The following is a 17,127-nucleotide window of genomic DNA, read 5'->3' as shown; positions in this document are numbered from 1 at the left end:
AGCTCTGCAGAACAAGCAGAGCTTGGAATCCTAGTGTTGCATCTAGACTCTCCGCTGTCTAGTATGGCACAAACTCTGAGCAAAGCCTTTCCTACCATGAGGGCTTTCCAATAACATGTACATCCTGCCAGCATCTAACAGAAGGTGAGTTCTGCTTTAGGGTCAGCTCAGCGGCACCACCAAGCTCTCTTCTCAACCTAACTACTTACTGCAAGAATTTAGTTTTGGAGAAAAACCCACAGACAGTTCCAGTTTTTACCATATGCCCTGGACTTCAGACCCACTTCTGACCCTAGTTAGTGGTGGGAGCCCTGGCAGTAGGGTCTTGTCCCCGAGTTCATCACCAGTACAGCACAGTTAAGAAGAGAAGCACAAAACACTCCCTACTAAGCCCAGAACCAGCCACCAGGAGCCACCAAAGTTAGCACTATCCCAGAATAAAACTTGCTCCGTAGCCTTGGGCAAGTCACACTACCAAAATCAGTCTTCCCTATCTGCCAAAGCAAGCACAATTCTTGCCAATATGTTAGGAATGCTGCAAGAATTACTTAGCATTTGAAAAGAGCTTTGAAGATCAAAAACGCTAGGCAAGGGCCAATTACTAGCGAGTAAATAAAAGTATAAGGTTCTGCAAGGCTCTACCTTGCCCTGGAGCAGGCCACACCAATGATCATAGTAAAAACCATGTCTGACTTGACAGTGCCATTCTGTCAAATATAACACAAGAAAGTATCCATTAAGGTATTTTTAAGAGACCAATTTTTTGGCTCTCTGTGCAGGGCCAAAAAGAAAGCCTAAGTAAGTCTTTTGCATAAAGAAGGAATTAACAGGCAATGTTTTAAAAGGACCGTTTGTACCCAGTAGTATCAGCTTCTCTTAGTACAAGGTTTAAAGTCAGGAGGAAATGAAGCCTACCTGGATGTTCACACCTGCTATCTGCTACGGCTGCAAAAGCAACACGGGAAAGTCACCACCGCTACACAAGAACCAAGACGAAGGCAGGGGAAGCAGCACGACTCCTGCACTGGGCACTGACTGGTTTTATAAAAGCAGCGCTAAAGGCCGCACAGGCTGGAGTGAGAAAGCCAGACCTCGGCTCTCCAAGACACAGACCCCGACTCTTTGCTCTACACAAGCCATTTCCCGGCTGGTTTTCTGCAGCATGTCCACGTACGCTGTTTAGCAGAAGAATGCATCCAACCTCTTCCCAGCCAGTTTCAAACCCACTGACTGGTTTCAGCTGAGACTGATGCTGCAAAATATCCCTGCAGATTTCCTGAAACAGATGGTCACGCGGATGAGGGAAACCCTCCTCGTGTCCCCAGCAAAGGAAGGGCTGTGATACGAACCCATCTCATAACAACCCACACCAGCACTGAGCAGAGTCTGAGCCACTTTTGAAAGAGCCACTGCAGCTCTCTCACACCGAACCAGTTTTTAACCAATTAGTGGAATCAGTGACATGTCTTAACGCCTCACTGATCAGATCTTCCTCATTTCACTACAGGACACCCAAGGAGACAACGATTTAGCAGTCTCCTAAGACACTGCTGCTGCCTCACACTTCCAGTGCCTTTCCTAGAGTTTCACTGCACTTCCAACCCATACTCCCCCTAGCCTGAATTTTATTCTCTCCTGACATGCAGAGGTGGGAGTAGTAATAACACAGGAGCCGTTTTTAGAGCTGTTTCGATTGAAGATTCATGAACACTGGAAGACAAAAATGAAAGATAAAAAAAGATGACACCGCAGACAATAAACTGTGAATAGACAGCAGGTGAGAAGAAATCTCCAAGACTGGCACAAGGGAGAGGGTGGAATACAAGGAAAATGAAAAATAAATTAAAAAACATCAAGTATGAATGCACTGTGGTACCAAACAATAACTGATGATGAACAAATTTATCAGCGTAGAAAAGGAAAGAAGGAGAAGATGGGGCAATACTGATGAACACTAAAACTAAAAGCAAACACACACTGCGACTCCTTTATCCTTCAGTCCCACACCCTACACCTTCTTTCCGCCAACTCCAAAACTTCTGAAGTCATGAGTGAGGCCCTGAAGAAAATGAGCCTCTGTTTTCCCACTTTGGACCTCCCAGGACTGTACTGTCAGGCAGCGGGCTGGGCTGCAGGACAGTTACTCCTGGCCTGTTCACGTGCTGCGGACCACGCTGTGGGGAGCAACCTCATGCCTCTGTCCTGCATTACAGCTGTACATTGTAGAACTGTAGAAGAATTGATGGTGGAAGGGGCCTCTGGAGGTCTCTAGTCCAGACCACTCTCAAGGCAGGGATAACTTCAAAGTAAGGTCAGGCTGCTCAGGGCCTTCTCCTGTTGAGTTTTGAGCATCTCCAAGGATGGAGATCTCACAACCTCTCTGGGCTCCCATCCCAGTGCTCAGCCTGTCTCGCTGTGAGGAATTTTTCCTTATGTCCAACAAGGAATTTCTCTTGCTGCAGCTTGTGACCATCGAGGCTTGTCCTTTTGCTGAGCACCTCTGAGAAGAGGTTGACTGTCATCTCTGTAACCACCCATCAGGCAGTGGAAGGCAGCAGCTAGATGCTGTTAAACCTTCTCTTCATCTGAAGGAGGCTGAACAAACGCAGCTCTCAGTGTCTCCTCACACACCAGGTGCTTCAGCCCCCGACCATCACGGTGGTCTCTGCTGGAGCCTCCCATTTGCCCAAATCGCTCGTGCTTGGGGAACACGGTGCTCCCAGGCGCTGAACACAGGGCAGCAATCCCTTCCCTCGACCGGCCGTCTGCACTCTATGGAGCCCAGTGTTTCAGACACTTTCAACAACAAAACCTAAAAACTTTTGAGATTGCTTGGGGAGGGGCTTTTGTTTTTTAAATGGCTACTAAGAGTCTCAATTTGTTGTTACCAACACTTGGGGCTTGAGGATAAAATGCGACACTTATCACAGGATCAGGGCAGGAGCTGACAAGGCTACATTCACTAACGCTTAAAGTTGTTTTAAAACAACCTCTGTCAATACAAACAAGCAGAGACCTCATTGAGAGAGAGACTTCTGAGACCAGCGGGGGGGGGGGGGAACACGTGCAGGGAGCTGTACTAGCTTTGCTAAAGGGACCCTGGCCCCACTTCTCCGAAGTGCTGACCGCCTTCGGTTCCCTCAGTAGTAAGGCGAGCCAAGCGCTGTAGGCGATATAAAACAGCTTGCAGGCTACAACTGCCTCCGTGTAACACTCTTCACAAACAGGGCTCTTCGATAGTCTCTCTCTCACAAGGAAAGCATTCCCCTAGCAGTCCCTGACACGTTTCCAAACGCTAAGCAGATGATGATGAAGAAAGAACATAACCACCTTTTTCCATTACCCAACAAAGGCTACACAACAAATAACCAAATAGATATAGTAAAAAGTGCGGCTAGATTTTCCAGTTTCTTCTCCTCAAAGCCTACAAGGGCTAGGAACAAACACGAAGACCACACGGGGCTGGTTTCCCATACTGCCAAGAGATGATTCTTTGAAGTTGGACGTTTGTTCTTCAGCAACGAATTCAGCGCTTGTGGACTTTATTTTTTAAACGACGCTAGAAAGAACACTTTCGGGATGCGAAAGCCTAAAACAGGCGCCTTGTGAAGGGCTGCGGGGCAGCACCACGCCCTGCAAGGACCTCCTGCTTGCGGGGAGCGGAGCAGCCCGTTTCAAAGGCGCGCCCAGAGCGACGCGCGCGCCCCAGGGACCGGCGCGACCCGCGGGCTGCCGCCCGCCCCCCAGCACCGCTGCCCCGCGGCCCCGCACGCCGCCGCCGGCCGGGGCGGCCGCACTCACCCAGGCGGGCAGGTGCCGGGCGGCCAGGCCGCGGCACACCGCCTCCCGCTCGTCCTCCAGCAGCGCGAAGGCGGCCGCCAGCCGGGAGCGCTTCCCCCGCCGGTTGCGGCCCCAGCACAGCCACAGCAGCAGCGCCAGCAGCACCCAGCAGCCGCTCAGCCCCAGGTACCCGGCCAGGTACGCGGGGCCGAGCCACAGCACCGCCCGCGCCGCCGCCCACAGCAGCCGCCGCGGCAGCGCGACGGGCCGCGGGCCGGCGGCGGCGGCGGCGGGGCGCGGGGCGGCGGCGGGCTCCATGCTGCGCGCCGCGGCCGAGTGCGGCTGCCTCCGCCCGCCGCCCCGCCGCCCCCGCGCCCCGCCCGGCCCCGCCGCCCGCGCCGCGCCGCCCCGCGCCGCCCCGCCGGGACAGGCTGCGCCGCGGCGCCCCCCTGCGAGCGCGCTGCGCCCCGCCGGTGAACGCGCTGCCCCGGGTGCCGGGCGCCGCGGGGGGAGCTCACTCCGGGTGCCTGCTTGCTCCGCTCTTACTGCTTGCTCTTTAACAGCGTAGAGCAGTTGGAGGCAGGAACAACCTGTTGCTTCTGGACACTACCTGCTTGGAAGAATCAGAGTGCATTTCTTCCTGTCCTTTTCATTTTGTTGGGGGTTTTGCGAGGGTTCAGATTTCAAAATGCTGGGGGCTATGCATTAGAGAGTGCAGCGTTATTTGGAAACTATTGGACACTTCCTGAGATGCTTTTAGTCCCAGTAATATTAATTCTGTACCTTCCTACATATGCTTTTGGAGACAGACTGTAATTCTATGATTCTACTCTGTTTTCCACTGGAATTTTCTCCGGTGTGGCAGAGGCTACACTTTACTTACTGGATGAGTTGGGAAAAAACCTCCAAGAAAAGGAAGTTCCCATGATGGGAGGAGAACTAGGCTTTGTCCCCAGCTTTGCCATGGAACTGGTATGCGATAACGGGCCAGTCAGTACAGCTAACAGCACCACAAGCGAGCCTCGTCTGTATGTTAATCCCCGTGCATGACTGATGCAGGACAGAAATCAGTGGGCGCCGTGGATGTTCAGGCATCTGAAAAAATCAAGCCTCCCATGTCTCACCTTAGGCAAACTTATGCATGAGACACCAGGTATTAACAGGTACTTTTGGAAACAAAAACCCTAATTTTCCCCTTCTGTAAAATGAAGATGAATGTGCTCTTCTACCTGGGGGTGTTGCAAAGATAAATCAATTTAAAGCAGATCTGAGAAAGTACTTCTTTATGCAGTGGGTAGTGAATTTCCGGAACTTGCAGGCAGCTGCGAGGCAGACTGTATCAGCAGGTTCAAAAAGCATTTAGACAAATCCTCAAACAACAAGGCCCATAAATGTACTCCCTAATATCCCGCGTACAACAGCTGTGGATGCTGGGGGAGTATGAGGGGAAAGGACCTCAGAAAATGACCCGGCTCACATGCTCTCCCTCGAAGGACATGTCCTATTGCCACCTACAGAGAATGGCAGATGGACCACTGGTTTGGCCTCAGGGGGCATTCATGTTCCTGAAGCTGGCAAGAGAGACCAGAAACTGGTGGATCTAAAGCTGACAGAGTATCTGCCCTCTCTGCTAGGATACATGTAAAAACATACAGTGGTCAGTTTGCCTAATAACATATATCAGGACTAATCTTTTTGCAAAAATCCATTTTTTTTTAAATCTAGTTGCTTTTGTTCTGACAGGGGCCAAAGACTGAGCCTGACTTTTCTTTCTTTTTTTTTTTTCCTTCCACTGCCTTTTAGAGCTTTGTAAAACATTTTCAGTGTAATGTTTCATCTATGGGGTGAGACCACACATAGGCAATCTACGTCCCAAAGTCTGATCTTTCTGAGAAACAGAAGCCTCTGAAAAAAGGAGGCTCTTTTAGTGCTTTGAGGACTTAATGGTTGCTTTTGCTATCAGGAGGAACTATAATAAAGGAGAGATGCAACATTTACCTCCTTCAAACTGCTGCTCTTGCAGTGTTAGAGCCATTCAGCTCAAATGCAGAGAACTATTCAGTTTAGAAGCAGCAACAGGTGGTAGCTTTATGAGTAGGCAAAAACAGTGGGGCTGGAGTGAAATATATATTGGCTAACTTCATAAATAAACTACAGTTTGTTGGTTTTACTTATTCTTCACTTAGCTGATCACAAAAAAAACATTTTCCAGTTAAAACAAAGAGAGCTCTCTCCATATAAATGAACACAACTTTTCAGTCCCGCAACACAGTCAGCAGCTGTTGTTCGGTGGAGGAGATGCTGCTGTGAATGCAGAACTCTGCACCCGTCATGGACTGTCCTCCAGGACCTCGAGCTCAGAAACAGCCACCTTTCCCGGGCACTGCTTATTCCTTTGCTGCCGGCTCCCACCTTCTGAAGAGACAAATCTTTCCTATATCTGAAGAGGTTCTAGAAACTTCAGAAAGGTACACTAAGAATATAACATTTCTTTTTATATCTTATAAGAGGTAAGCTATAAAATAAGATATATAAATAAGATATAAAAAGATGTATAAAATATCTTTTTATAGAACTTTAGCTCATATTACTTAAAATTTTCAAGTTGAATGAAAGGAAAAGAGGTGAAAGATTAGTTCTATCGAAACAGGCTACACAGAGAGTTGTTCTTAAAGCAAATACTGTGCTCATAAAAACAGGATAAATCAATGCTCTCTGAGACCTCTGTTAACTCTGTTTATGATGGGTAGTAGATTTTACCCTTTAAAGAATAGGAGTTTTCTTATCCTGGAGTTTTTCTCATCCTGGAGTTTTCTTAAGTATCAAAGGAGGTAATGAATCGCCAACCTAGAGGACAACTTAAGACCCATCAATTTCCTATTGGGGCAAGTGTACTCTTGACTGTGAGCAGACTGCTTCCAACCTACCAAATTTCTCAGCCACTTGAAGCCAATCTTATTTTCAATTACAAGGGAATAGAACAAAGTTTCTCGCAATATATACAGGACAGTCACTAAGGTAATGACCAAAACCTGTTTTCTGGCTTGTGACAATCTTCATCGCCAATTTAACTTGACTAGACATCACTGCTGTTGTTTGTTAACACAATGTTAAAAGCATATGTTGTAGCTTATTATGACACAGAGATTTCACAGAAACCACACGGCTTTGAAAATGTATTAGCACTAAAATTGCTGTCTCTCAAGCTGGCCATGGTAACTAAGGCAACCTGCTTTAAAGGTAGGGAGTTATGAAAAACCACTGCCAACGCTTTTCATTTAACTATAGAGAATATGCAAAGGAATTCATCTAAAATACCCATTTAAGTGCATACCAGTGTGATAGATATCAAAGGGTTCACTGAAGATGACTTTCTACCTTACTTGTGGCTTCAATGCTTGTGACCAATGTGGAAATCCTCACATTAATGCTAACAAATATTAGAAGTACACTATGTCTTTTTCTGTGCATCCACAGTGAAATAGAAAAAAACATACTTAAGGAGAAAAACATTCTCCTTGTGTTAACAAACTGGCTTCTGTATCAAGACCCGATAAAAGCAGTCACCTCCTTTGGAACTCCCTGTCACTTGACAAGGAAGTATTGCTTAGTTTCCCTGGGTTTGTACTCCCCACGCATGCACTGTTCACCCTTTCAAGCAAAGCCACATCCAGACTCTGACTACCGTAATGCAAAAACCTGGTATCTAATCCTACTGTCTGTTCTCAAGCAAAACACTCTTACCTGGTTTGGAGTGTATTTCCCCAGGGAAAGCTACGGTTCCCCCATTCTGTTTGGCCCTGTACAGGAATGAGCGGGGCAGATCAAATGAACCTGTGATACACTGTTCAGCCAGGTACATTGTTTTGGCTGCGGAAGTGTAATTTGACCATGAAAAAAAATTATATATCTCCTGTTTTGGGAATCATTCCATGGGCTGAAAACAATACCAGCCTCTGCCTAGCTGTGAGATACTGACTAACTAAACTGTGACTAATCCAGGATTAACCAGTGTTATCCATAAGCCTGGTCTGGACTGGTAAAGCTAAATAGACTTCTTTTCATGTGGAAAATTAAGCATGTGCAGAAGACTTTGCAAGATCAGGGCTTTAGTTGGGAATATGTGCAAAACTGTGTTGGGATGACATGACCCCTGATCTTACAGGCTCTGCTTTCTGTGTTCACTCCTCCGTATCTGCGCCTGGTGTCTGCCTGCTTTATAGCTTCTCACTCTAAGTTTGTACAATGAGCAGTGCAGAGAGGCACTGAACAGTTGGTACTGTTGGCACTGTAACAAAACCAGGAACAGCAATTTGTTTCACATGTCCTCTTGCTACAGAGAGCTGTTAATGTGAGGACAGTGCAGTGGGACATGGAGTGTACAGCAAGAGGTAAAGGGGTGGTGTGGGCCAGTGCTCCTTGCCCAACCTAAGCCCTTCCCACCAGCAAATCCCACACGGTGCTGTGCTCTGGCACCACAAACAGCAGCAGACATCTGGATGAGCAGAGCACTTGCAAAGGTTGCATCTTTTATACACAGATTATGTAACTGCAGAGGTGCGAGAATGTGAAAGGAAACAAAGCATCATCCATGATAGCAGCAGAGGGAGAGAAGAAATAAACTTCCCTTCAAGTGAGGAGAGCATTTACCAGGACCTCCAGAGACAGCCTGGGATTTGGAGCTGTCGCTTTCCTGGCTCTGTGGATGCCTCAGGTTTTCTCAGATACATCAACACGCCTTTAGGTCCTCTTGCAGCCTGCACTGACCCATAAGCAGTTGGTGCCACCTGCTGAACACAACAGGTTTTACATCAGGAAGGAAGGCTACAGAAGATACTGCTCAAAAAACGTGTCCTAAAACAGATTACCTCTGACAGAGAGGCGCTAGAGCAGAGGCTGTCTGAGATTAGCTGTGACCTGTCTGCTTATGATAGGTTCATGCATGCTGTCATAAGGGTTTTTTGCATGCCATCATTATTGTTAGCATACAGACCAGATTTGGTAGGTAATTTACAAGCTGGATTGAAGAAAAATAGCTTCCCACCCAAAAAGTCATGTCTTGCTGAAGTTAGACTGTATTTCACATATACTGGAATCAGTGGAAAATGGAAATGAGCTGGACAACTTCAGCTCATTCTTAAAAACCCTTACTGAACACTTTTATTACTGCATTGTACATTTTCATCTCAGAAGCATAGCCTCAGAAGCAAACCTACCATTTGTTTTAAATTTCTTACTTGTGATAGAATGGATTTACTCCATTTTTCTGTCTGAATAATTGTATCTGCAACAGGATCTGTGAAGACAAGATACAGTGTCTTCAATCTAAAAGCATGACTTTTTGGAAGACAAATTATTTGATATATTTTGTTGAGTCAGTTTCTGAAAGGCAAACAAGAAAACTCTAGGAAAAAAAATCTCTCTCCTCATCCTTTTAAGTGGCTTTTCTACTTTGCTGAGTGAATGAACATGCTGTTACATGCTACTGACACACATTAATTTGTAAAAAATTACCTTTCAAGCTCATCGTGTAGTTACACGACAAGCTTAATAATTTATAGTTTAGTCTGTAATCTTAATGATTTACATCTTGCTGTATTTTAACTGCTTGAAGGCCTTGACTGAGCTCATGGAGTGCTCAGAAACTGAGCTGTAGGGACTGAGCAGACAACAGAACTGCTTGGTACAGAACTTGGTACATCCCCATCAATGGTGCAACCAGAAAGGAGAAACTCTCTTGGTAAGTTTCTTGGATGACTAAATCTTGTTTAACTGACACTTTTCATCTGAAGTGTCACAAAACAAAGGGTTTCTTGGTAAACTGTACCCCCTTTACCTAATAACACCATCCCTGTGAAGCTAGTTTCTTCACACCCAGCCTCTGAAGAAGTACCTGACGCATCATCTGCTATGCTTTCTCTCCACAGAAGGAAAGAAGGGAAGCAAAAACTTGGACACTTGGATCTTTTATCCTCCTTTCTTTCTGCTGCACGGCTCAGTGATAACTGCAAAATTAATTAAGGCCCTTTAAAGTGTGGATTTGCCTGAGCATTCTTCATGTCTTTGCATTTGACATGGACTGGGCTGCGACACAGATCAGACTAAGGCTGACTGAATAACAAACGAGCAAAACAGGTGAAACTCTGGCAATGCTGCTTGCATTTTTGCCTCCCCAGACATCCCTCCATGTAATGGGTCCTGACATGGGAATACCTGCCTGCCATCTCCTGCTTGGAGAGTACAAGGGAGCCCTGTTGCCATGTCACTGTGGGCTGCCGAAGACAGCGCCAGCACAAGCACAGTTTTTAATGGCACAGCCAGGCTGGCACAGGGCTGGGAATTCAGCAGAGTCAGAAGCCACCTTCCTAGAGTCAAGTTATTGCCAAAGACCAATAACAGTGTTTTGCCTCTTTGTGAGGCAGCACCTCTCAGCTTCTGCTGAGTCTCTGCTTAGCCTTTTCTTTGAGAAAGGAAGATATGCACAGCCTGACTGACTTCCTCTGCAGAGCTCCTACCACCTGTTTTTAGGGTGCGCTTTCAGGAAAGAGATGATGCTTTGAAATAAAGACCTGGATTCTGCAAAGTGCTGGCTTCGAAGCTCCAGAAAGGTCAGTGAAAAGCATGAGTGCTCAGCAGCAGTGAAAAGCAGACATAGGGTTTAAGCTCCAGGCAGATGTTATTTTTGTCTTGTCACACACTGTCAAAATCCTCCCATTCATAGCAGAATCAGTGCTGAATACGACAGTCTCCTGAAATCTTTTTGAGCAAACAGGTATGTACTGTGCCTGAGCATTGCACTAAAGGATGCACGCTGGGTGGACTTCCAGACAGATTTGCTCAGCTTGGCATGAGCAGCAGTTGTACACAAAAAAGCTCAAGACTTAAAGGAATTGCACAGTACTATGGAAGTAATTTACTAGGAACCATAATCTGCTTTCTTTACCCAATGCTGCTCCCTTTGCTGCAAAGCGTCCCCTAGAACTGAATGAGGCTAGGCACAGAATGACAATTTGGGCTGAGGAAAGACACTTGATGGTATTTAGTGGCTTTTAAAAAGCCCAAGGAGACTGGGAGAACTTGAGGAAAGAAGAAAACTTCGGGATAAGCCAACACTGCAGCTCATAAACACAAAATCCTCATGAAGAATAACATGAGATTAGAGCAAATTTGGTAAAGCCCATTCCAGCCACTTCCTCTCGTCCTTGTGACACAGACAGCTGGGCCCTCTCAGATAGACCAGAGTTTTTATTACTGTCCACCCAAAAGGGATGGCAATGTCTCACAAAACCTCACACAAGCAAGCTGACAGTCTGTCTTTGATCAACTGTACCAAACTGCACAGTGTAGTTACAAAGTCTTCCCTAGCACTCTGCACAAGCAAGAAAGTATCCTGGTTCATTTTTTATAAACAGGTTCCCCTGTGCATCTGTTTGAGCTCATTGCTGGCAAGCACCGGCCCACTCAGAGTGCAGTGGCAAAAGCAATATTCATCCCATGATTATTTTTAAAATCTCAGAAAGTTTGAAAATCCCCAGAAGACTCCTTCTTTTTTGTAAAACTCTTAATGCACAGCCCAGCTGTTAACTCTCCAGCAGCAGCAGTGCTGAAAACCTGCATGGCCTTGTACAACAGCTCTTCCTATAATCTCCTAGTGGCCTCTGCTGGCCAAGACTGAGATCCTGGCATCTAGTTAAGTGTTAGCAATCCTGAATTCAACTAATATTTACATAGCTATTATATCATTGACAACACCAGAGACACCATCTACAGCACTGCGTGATCTGCGAGCACCCAGCTCATGGTGAGCATGTTGCTCAGTTCAGTCACTGACAGCAGTACAACAGCAAGAGCCTTGCAAAATAGCTCAGATACTTCAGGTCTTTGCTATTCCACTTCAGCGTGTGAGTGCAGGTGTTCTTGCCAGCGTGTGAGTGCAGGTGTTCTTGCCAGCATGGTAGGCTCTCTGAGCTTTGTCCCAAAGAAGGTTCTTCCCGGTGAGTTTCTCCAGCACCCAAATCTTTCATAAGGAGCAAAAGTGGTATATCAAGACCTGTGCTCAAGGGTAGATATCCTCCATTATGCATAAAAAGAGAAGTGTTTGTAAAAATTAAGCAAATGCTTAGCACTGAGAGATACTGGAGTAAATGACTAGGAACAGATTGTGGGCTTTTGCAAACTACTTTTGTTCCATTAAATTCAGTGGAGCCAAATTAATATACAGCCGCTGATTGTCTGACTCACAGTTTAACAATACTAATGTTACTAAAACCCCATTTCCACAAGTGGAAACTTGGGTAGAGAAGTTAAACAACTGGCTCAGTAATATAGTGAGGAATCCTAGCTGGTCTCTGGTTTCCAGGCCAATGTTTGCTGTGCATTTGTGATCCCAGCCTCATTCAGAAGGCAGGAGAGCCAGCATTATTCAGTCGGGGAAGGCAGCACTGCTGCTGGGCTTGTGCTCTTGCGCTCAATGTAGTCATTGTTTCCTGCTCTGGCACTGAGACCTCTAAGATTAAAAAACATGCAACCCCCAAATGCAAATCATACTTTGTGTGTTAGGAAAAGTTAGCTGCTGCTAGAATCTTGTTCTTCTATGAGTTCTATATCAGATGGCCAATACTATACAGCCTTAGGGTAAATTGAGTTTTTGCATTTGAAATGTTCAATAAATGTTTGTTTAGGGAGCTGCATTTCAATGTGACCACCTGGAGCTCTTGACACCAGATTCTTGTTTTTACTGTACACTTGCACTAGAGAAACTGTTTGTCTGGAAAATTATGTCACATCAACTGCTAGTTTTTGCCATTCTGTTTCTAAAAGTTTCATGCTCATAACCTTCACCTATAACCATCCTTTACTAGACAGGTCAAATTTAACACACAGAGGAAATTAAAGGAACAGAACATTATTTTCTGAGGAAATATTTCTCAATGAGAGATAAAACTCCTCCCCTGCAGAGAGCAGGCATAAGTGTCTGCAGTTTCTCAGGAACTGGGAAAGAAGAAGGAGAACTGTCACAGGCTAAAACACTTTCCTTAACCCAGACAAGGGACATTATTAGTAGAACGGCTATAACATTTCTTTTTACTTTTTGTAAAGTGCAATCCTACATTTTAATAGACTCTGAAAGGGCTTGAGACTGGAAAAAATTAGTGAAGAAATGAGTCACCTGCAGTCTGGAAAATTTGTATCTCTGTGTTATAGCACACTGTGTTACAGTGGAACAATGGGGAAAGGACTTGGTGTCCCTTGTTCTTCATGTCCTTGGTTTTGTGGCTTGGAGTGTTCACTATAGTCCCATTTTGGCACTATGATTAAGATTCCAGTTTTTCATCTGGCTAGAGGGCAGCTGTCCTTTTTCATGAACTGTTTCTATCTCTGCATATAGCAGAAAGACCTAGCTGAGGTAAACTTTCTCATATCAACAAAGTGGTCAGCATTTTTTACTTAAACAGAGGATGTTTCCAGTGCAATTCATTTGCTGCTGCTAGTCCTGTCTGGCTCATCATCGCTGTGATCTACTTGATGTAACCTTGCTTCCAGACTGCAGCAAGACTGCATTTACTAAAAAAGTAAATGATTGCTGGTCATATTGCGCCCTTTCTTGAAATCCTTGTTTACCTTCTCCCACATTACAGGCTAGTCCCTGAAAAACATGATCTAATTTAAAGACAGATGCAACAAGTGGAGTTGCAACAAGTGTACAAACAAATGAAAGGGATTAAAGAGTATGTGATAATGGCCTCAACTATGCCAGACAGTTTTTAGTTAGTTCATTTTTAACTTAAAAAGTCATAAATAGAATAAACATCGGTTACCCCAGCAAAATGGGTCTTGGGAAAAAATTGTTGGCAGGAGAGAGAAAAAGCTGGAGGGAGAGAAGCAAATGCCATTACAAAATATTCTTAGGAAAGAGTTTAATGCCTCAAGAGCTGTCAGGATCAGTGTACAGTAGCCTGGCAACTCTACTTGCCCTGGCCTCAGAATACCAAGTTCTGACTGAATACTGAGCTAGGCAAATGCACAGACTTGCTTCATATCTGGACACCTAATGGGAGCAATTTCAGTGGGAGACAAGAGCCAAAATACCCTAAGGTTCATGCTCAGACACTGCTCAGACAAGTAGGCAAACAAGCAGTGGAGGCTTGTACTGCTGGCGGACAGTAAATGTAGGAGGTCAATGTAATTAGTAGGAAGCTGAAATGGGAAAGCCGTTATTGGTAAAGGCAAGGAATGGAAAGTCAAGTCTATAGGCCCAACATTTTACATAAGATGATGATATATAACAGACCAGAAAATACAGAGCTGATGGAGAGATATCCATAATATCTCAATTCCTGTATCTTTAACAAGTCAGCAGAAAGTTCTCACTAGAAGTTCCAGTCCCAGTATAGCTCCTTGTTTTGGGTGTGAAATGTTTCTGACAAAAATCCTTGAGTGGTGCAAATCAAAACCACTGAAGTCAAGCTTTGGACATGAATTGTTGTCATTTGTTCACCCTTCAGCTTTATGGGATGATGTAGGAATATCATAAAGGGAGTGTGCACACTGACTCTTCCATGAACAGCAGTTTTATGGTAAAGATACAAACAGGAGAGCTCTCAGAGAAACGGAAAATATCACTGGTTAGTCAGGACTTTAATTCAGAGATCTTGTCAAAAAGATCAGAGAGCATATTTTGTCTTCTGTGCCTAAATCAGAAAAACAGGGCTGCTTTCCTGATGTGCTCCATGAGCATTATTGTAAACTCAGCTTTCCAGTTTATCTTCTTTTTCTTCTTACTCTCCCAATGCTAGGGAGTATAAATTCTTTGCTGCTAGAAGAGTACGTATTACTGTTTCATTACAAACAGACAAAGATATTTTTCTCTTTGAGAGATATCATAGTTCTTTTCCTACCTTCCCATCAGTTCCAGTTTTTCACAGGCTCCTAATTCCAGTGGTTGCCTATGGAAAAGCCTGTTGATACAGAAGCTTCACAATTTTATTATGGAAAAAAAGAAGTGTCTCCTCTTCCTCTCAAAAGAGTTCCTCTAAAATTTGGGTTTCATATATTATGAAGAAACAAAACAAATTTAAAAGTCACAACCTTTTCCCACCCTATTTCTCTGCCATAGTTATAATTAAAAGGTTTCAGGGAGGTTTTGCTTTTAGCCTTTTCCTTACTGATATAACAAAAACCTTCTGTTTCCCACTATGCAAACCAATCACTAGAATGTCAGGCTCGTTTGCCAGTATTAATGAATTTTTGTGTAAGTCACTGAGACATACATTACTTTGTATCCAATGAATAGTCAGAACTATGTTTGCAGGGAAATGTAAACAAAGACTACATGCAAGAGTATAATGTTTTAAAATTGCAATAAAAATTAGAAGAGTTGGAAAAACTCCAAGGCAGGAAAGTTCCTATCATTTTCTCCCGCTCAAAATCAAAATCATGACACTTTGGCCAAAATATGAGCAGACAGTTCTTTATGCAATGGGTAACAGAACTGTGGAACCCCTTACCAAAGAAAACTGGGCAAGGAAAAAGTTCATGTGGATTCAAGGAGAGACTGGACTGGTACTGAGAGAACAGGTCTATTGAGGCTTAGCACACCAGGCTCAGAAAATCCCTGAGAGAACATCTGGAGATTGGGAAAGTTTGGGGGGAGTATCATAAGTGCTTTGTCCTTACTCTTCCCTAAGTGGTTGCTTATGGATACTGGGCTAACTCTTGGCCTGTACCCTTCTGCCTGTTCTGGTGTTGTCATGAAGCCAAGCAGTAGAGTGGGATGGGAAGTCCCCTTATCTCTCTGCAGGGTATGATCACGGCCTGTTGCCGTCCATCACACATTTGCTGGGGTGCAGGAGGGTGGGAGTAAGGGAAGGGCAAACCCTGGGCTAAGTTCACCCCGCTGCACCATTTGGCACAGTATAGCCACTGTACTGCAGGGCACTAGCTCTCCCAGCTGTCCACCCTGCTCCCTTACACTCCCACTTACAGAGGCCAGAGGACCAGATGCCAAAACAGGTCTGGATGTGGATCTCCATCAGCAGAACTGCCTCACTGTCTCAACCATGACAAAAGAAATTAGAGAGAGAAACTAAGTCCTGTTTGATTCTTTTCAGGCTTGTTCTTTTGCAGAAGGCTAAAATGTTTCATTTGTTTCAAAGCAAATGCCACTTGGGGATGCTTCTTGGACAATGGCAGGCTCAGAAGAGTCTCAATGTGGAGTCTGCAGGCTAATGATAATAACAAAAGCCGGTCCTACTCATTCACCAGCCACCCGTTTAGCCTCACAACATGAGGAGATGGAAGGCACCATTTACGACTGAGTGAGTATGAAGAACCCAAGGATTCTGTTTACTGTGATCAAAGAAACACTCCTCTTCTAAGTTTGACATCCAATAAACTCATGATGGATTTCACACTACAAACACAACAGTAGTCCTGCCCATTCTCTCTGCCCAAGCTCTTTCCCACTTTCTTCCCCAAAATCAGCTTATAGCTGAAGAGTCTTTTTTCTTTATAGTTCCTGCATTTGTTTTTAATATTTCAGTTGCTACAAAATCTTTTGTTCAGAGGAACAAAGTAAAGGCACCACAAGACTTAATTACTTCCTTGAAAACTGCTCATCTTTTCCAGTGTTCTTGTGTTATTTTGGGTTTATTTTTTTTAATAATGCTTCTTCTCATAGAACATTTAAGTCAGATCAAAGGGCAGAAAAATACAGTCCACTAGAGGGCAGGCCTGAATCTGTCAAAACCTGCTGCAAAGTCCTAGAAGCGAAGCTGTCATGAGTCCATCAGGTCTACAGTTAAGAACTAGGTGAAGTTGTTTCTGAACGAGTAGCTGCAAGACTCCAGTTTAATATTCTATAAAATGGGGGCTATAGTTCCCTATGTGTAGGAAAAAGGGTCCTAGATGAAGTCTCTGACCATGACTATAACTAAAAGAAACCTATCATGACAATTATTAGTTGGAGTCAGTCCAATAGGTCTTTCAGCTGATCGGACAATCACCAATTGAACTCATTGGAGTTGAACTCCGGGGCTGAACTGGCCCATAAGTTTTATATCTTCTCCAGGCTGTGCCACCTTACCTGCAGAACTAATGCTCTGAGCAGTAGCAAACGGCCTCAGGGAAGGCCCTTCTGTGCCAGTGCGAGCAGTTCAGAGGCACCTTTGACATGCGTGAGCAGAAGTGGAGTCTGGCTCCACCTCAGACTCACAGCTCAGCCAGACCCTGGGCATGTGTGGGGAAGGACTGCTCTGGGTGTGCACCTGATGTCCCACTCCCTGGACTTGCAATCTGTGCACACTCCACTGCCAGGACCCCTACCACCACGGAGACGGCTCTGCCTCA

The 17,127-nt window shown here is 45.1% G+C and overlaps 1 protein-coding gene across 1 annotated transcript in view; it reads right to left on the bottom strand.

Moving 5' to 3' along the window:
- ESYT3 (extended synaptotagmin 3) overlaps positions 1–4,039 on the bottom strand; it is a 35,499-nt gene extending 31,460 nt beyond the window's left edge. Inside the window, exon 1 of the mRNA XM_064514659.1 lies at positions 3,802–4,039. The gene's annotated coding sequence lies outside the window, so the exon portion shown is untranslated. The remainder of the gene's footprint in view (positions 1–3,801) is intronic.
- Positions 4,040–17,127: the final 13,088 nt, after the last annotated feature.

Source organism: Dromaius novaehollandiae, chromosome 7, assembly GCF_036370855.1.
Source record: "Dromaius novaehollandiae isolate bDroNov1 chromosome 7, bDroNov1.hap1, whole genome shotgun sequence".
Taxonomy (NCBI): domain Eukaryota; kingdom Metazoa; phylum Chordata; class Aves; order Casuariiformes; family Dromaiidae; genus Dromaius; species Dromaius novaehollandiae.
Note: the sequence above shows the minus strand (reverse complement) of the source record. Positions and strands in the feature narration are given on the sequence as shown.